We start from the raw sequence: 5,183 nt of genomic DNA on the forward strand, positions 1-5,183 counted from the left end.
TAAATGTGGAGATGGTGTCTGCCTCCCAAACCCAAATTAGACCTGATTCCACAGGAGAGGAGCTTGATAACTGAAGGCTCTGCCTCCCATTCTACTTTTGGAGACTCTAGGAACCACAAGTAACCCTGCATCCTGGGAGTACAGTGTTCTAGTGGGATAATATGGTATTATGAGATCTTTAAGATACGATGGTGCCAGACCATTAAGAGCTTTGTAGGTGAGGAGAAGGATTTTACATTCTATTCTGGATTTTACAGGGAGCCAGTGCAGAGAAGCTAATATCTTTTCCTAGTCAGTACACGTGCCGCAGCATTCTGGATCAACTGGAGAGTCTTAAGGGACTTATTTGGGCAGCCGGATAATAAGGAATTGCAGTAGTCCAGCCTAGTAAGTAACAAATGCATGCACTAACTTTTCGGCATCATTTTGAGACAGGTTGTGCCTAATTTTTGCAATGTTACGTAGGTGAAAGAAGGCAGTCCTTGAAGTTTGTTTCATGTGGGAGATAAAGGATGAATCCTGATCAAAGATAACTCTGAGGTTCCTTACGGTGCTGCTGGAGGCCAGGACAATGCCATCTAGAGTAACTATATCTTTAGATAATGTGTCTCGGAGGTGTTTGGGACCAAGTACAATAACTTCAGTTTTGTCAGAGTTTAACATCAGAAAGTTGCAGGTCATCCAGGTCTTTATGTCCTTAAGGCATGCTTGAAGTTTAGCTAACTGGTTAGTTTCATCTGGCTTGATCAAAAGATATAATTATGTATCATCAACATAACAATGAAAGTTTATGGAGTGTTTCCTAATAATATTGCCTAGAGGAAACATATATAAGGTGAATAGAATCAGTCCAAGCACAGAACCTTGTGGAACTCCGTGACTAACTTTGGCGTGCACGGAGGACTCACCGTTAACATGTACAAACTGAGATCGATGATATGATGATAGATAGGATTTAAACCAGCTTTGTGCGGCTCCTGTAATGCCAATTACATGTTCCAGTCTCTGTAAAAGGATGTGATGGTCAATGGTGTCAAACGCAGCACTAAGATCTAACAAGACAAGTACAAAGTCCATTGTCTGATGCAATTAAAAGGTCATTTGTAATTTTCACCAGTGCTGTCTCTGTGCTATGATGCACTCTAAATCCTGACTGAAAATCCTCAAATAATATATTGTTATTTAGAAAGTCACACAATTGATTGGCGACTGCTTTCTTAAGGATCTTAGAAAGAAAGGGATGGTTAGATATAGGTCTATAGTTGGCTAAAACCCCAGGATCACGAGTGGGCTTTTTAAGAAGCGGTTTAATTACAGCTACTTTAACGGATTGTGGTACATAGCCTGTTAATAAAGACAGATTGATTATATCCAGTAAAGAGGTACTAACTATGGGTAAAACGTCTTTAAGCAGCCTAGTTGGAATGGGGTCTAAGAGACAGGTTGATGGCTTAGATGAATTAATCGTCAAAGTCAGCTGAAGAAGGTAGACAGGAGCAAAGCAGCCAAAACACACATCAGGCTCTACAGCTGTTTCCAAGGTTCCTGTGTTTAAAGACAAGTCGGCACCGGTTGAAGTCAGGACTCGATGAATTTTTTCTCTAATAGTTAAAATTTTATCATTAAAGAAGCTCATGAAGTCCTTACTACTGAGGGCTATAGGAATACATGGTTCAATAGAGCTGTGATTCTCTGTCAGCCTGGCTACAGTGCTGAAAAGAAACCTGGGGTTGTTTTTATTTTCCTCTATTAATGATGAGTAGTAAGCTGCTCTGGCATTACGGAGGGCCTTCCTATATGTTTTAAGACTATCGTGCCAGACTAAACGAGATTCTTCCAGGTTGTTGGAACGCCATTTCCTTTCAAGTTTTCGTGATGTTTGCTTTAATTTGCGGGTTTAGGGGTTATACCATGGAGCTAGTGTGGTTCACAGTGAGCCTGCAGCACTATCAACTAGATGGTCAATTTGGGAGGGGCTGCGATTTGCATAGGAGTCCTCTGTTATATTGAGACATAACATTGAATTAAATGCAGATGGAATCGCTTCCTTAAATTTAGCTACAGCAATATCAGATAGACATCTAGAGTAAGAATTTTTGCCTAATGGCGTGTAGTCCAGCAATAGCAGTTCAAAAGTTATTAAATAATGGTCCGATAAAGAAGGATTCTGCGGAAAGACTATTAAATGTTCAATTTCAATGCCATATACCAGAACAAGGTCGAGGGTGTGATTAAAACAGTGAGTGGCTTCATGTACACTCTGACAAAAGCCAATCAAATCTAATAATGGGATAAACGCAGTACTAAGGCTATCATTTTCAGCATCCACATGAATGTTGAAATCACCTACAATAATTACTTTATCTGTTTCAAGGACTAAACTTGATAAAAACTCTGAGAATTCAGATAAAAACTCAGAATAAGGACCAGGAGCGCGGTACACTATAATAAATGCAAGCTAGCACATCAACTTAACAGTAGTGTACATCAAATCTGGAGAGAACACACGTTGACCTGGTTGCTGTTCCCACAATTCACTTGTGTTTTTTTTCTCTTTTCGTGGCCAGAAGGATAGTTTAGTTTTATTCTCTCATGAAGTTCTAAATATTGACCTGCTTACACGAGGGGGGGGCGTGGCCCTTGCATAATTTGCGGGGCCCTATACAACTTGCGTAGTGAGCGTATAGGGCCGCCTGGCTCTGCCTCCTCATGCCTAAACCTAACCAACCCAACCAACAAAGGCAACGAGTACTAGCCAATCAGAGGCAGAGTAGGGCAGGTCATGCCTTTGCCTTAGGAAATAAAAAAGCCTTGCAGCACACTACTGAATAATCAGAATAATCGCATCAGAGGGCATTTAGAAGTCAGTATACACAATGCTGACTGAAAAATAAGTAGGTATATGGCGTATACCTGCGTGTACCCCGCACTAGTCTACAGCACTGAAAAAAGCAACACCTACATCAGAATGCTGTTTGTTGATTTCAGCTCAGCATTCAACACAATCTCCCCCCCATGAAACTGATTGGAAAACTTAGCACTATGGGCTTGAGTACCACACTCTGTAATTGGATATTGGACTTCCTCACAAACCTCCTCCACTCTAGTGCTCAACACTGGAGCCCCCCAGGGCTGTGTGCTCAGCCACCCTCCTGTTCACACTGTACACCCACGACTGCAGCCCCCGACATGGAGACAACTCTGTTGTGAAGTTTTCGGATGACACCACCATCATCGGCCGGATTTCTAACAACAATGAGTCTTCATATCGGGAGGAAATCAACAATCTTGTAGAGTGGTGCACAGAGAACAACCTACTGCTCAACGTCAGCAAAACCAAGGAGCTGATTGTTACCACTACCTATGTTTAATATATGTATATAATTATATTATTTTAAATATTTTATTTTTTATTTTATGTTCTCTGTGTGTAGTGTGAAGGGGACTACAACGTTAATTTTGTTGTGCAGCCCTGTGTTGTAGAATGACAAATAAATTAACCTTGAAACTAAATGAGTAGTAAATTAACTATTAACTGTAAACTGTGAAGAAAACTAAGGTGAATGCAGGAGGGTTATCAACATTTAAATCAGTTGTGTGGCAGCACAGCCTCACAGCCTTGTAATGACTTAGAATGTTTTACATATTGTAATTCATTTTGCAATACATTTCCCTGCTCGTACCTCCAGCATCAGGAATTGGGCAGGGAAAATCTTTGCAGACCACTCACACCGTGGAGAGAACCTGTCCCAATGTCAAAACAATCAGACATGACATCAATTTCTTCCCACACACCATCACTCTCATGAACATTAAAATGAGCTATGTTATGTCCCAGAACAACACCTGTGCAATAATCCTGCAGTACGAAAAAGTGATCTTTCTCTTTAAATGAGAATCTGAGATCAGTTGAATCAGATCCCAGTTTGGGTTCGGGAGGCAGACACCATCTCCACATTTTAGAGTAGGCTTAAGACTTTCCTCTTTGATAAAGCTTATAGTTAGAGCTGGCTTGGGTGAGCCCTGAACCATCCCTTAGTTATGCTGCTATAGGCCTAGACTGCTGGAAGACTTCCCATGATGCACCTCTTTCCTCTCTCCTCCTCTCCCTCTCCATCTGTATGCATTTTTATCCCATTACTGCATGTTACTAACTCAACATCTTCTCTCTCCTGTAGTTCTGTGCTTTCTCATCTCTCTCCTCTCTCCTTCTGTTGCTTTCAGCAGGTATTTCTGCCTCCAGAGCTGCAGAGTCTGGATCTGAGGTTGTGGGCCACCTGCTGCCCCCGTGTTCCTGATCGACAACTGCTACTACAGTTGTTGTTATTGGCTCTGTTACTAATTCATTAATATTAACACTACAATTACTATTCTACTATTTAAAAAAAAATCTAGGTGGTATTTGCATTGTGCCTCCCTCTCCCCCTCCCCAACACGGCAGCGGCAGATGGCTGCCCACCATTGAGTCCACCATTGAGTCTGGTTCTTCTCTTAAAGGATGTTTTTTTCTTGCCACTGTCGCCAAGTGCTTGCTCATGGTGGGATTTGTTGGGTCTCTGTAAACAATATTATAAAGAGTACGGTCTACACCTGCTCTATAGGAAAAGTGCAATGAGATAAATTCTGTTATGAATTGGCACTATATAAATAAAATTTAATTGAACTTACCTTGTCATGTCTTTCAGCAACATTTAATCAGGATGTATTCCAAGACAATACGGACTAAAGGAAAGGGAGCAGAGAGGAAAGACTGAAGAACTCAAATGAGAGAAAAAAAAAATCCAATTTAATTATTAGACCAACCTGATTAATTAACACCGAAACACTGACAAACCATAGTTTAAAACACATTTATATTAGAAGAATGTTACCATGATAACAGACAAGTCCATTCACATTGTTCTCATTTGTTCCATTTCCTACTCCACATTTTTTACATTAGAAAAAGTTATTTATAATTAATGTTTTAAAACTCCAAAAAGTTGAAAAGGCTCTGACACATGGCCTGCTTCACTGAGTCACTTTACAATCCTGGTACAGTTCTACAGAAAGCTGGGAACAAGGGCAACCCAACTAATATGAGCTAAAAATAATAAGTCAGTCAGCTGGCCAAAGAACCTCTGTCATCACTAAAGATGCAAGTTTGACTTCTGGTGGTCAGCGCTCACAAGAATGACTTTCAC

Source organism: Siniperca chuatsi, linkage group LG11, assembly GCF_020085105.1.
Source record: "Siniperca chuatsi isolate FFG_IHB_CAS linkage group LG11, ASM2008510v1, whole genome shotgun sequence".
Taxonomy (NCBI): domain Eukaryota; kingdom Metazoa; phylum Chordata; class Actinopteri; order Centrarchiformes; family Sinipercidae; genus Siniperca; species Siniperca chuatsi.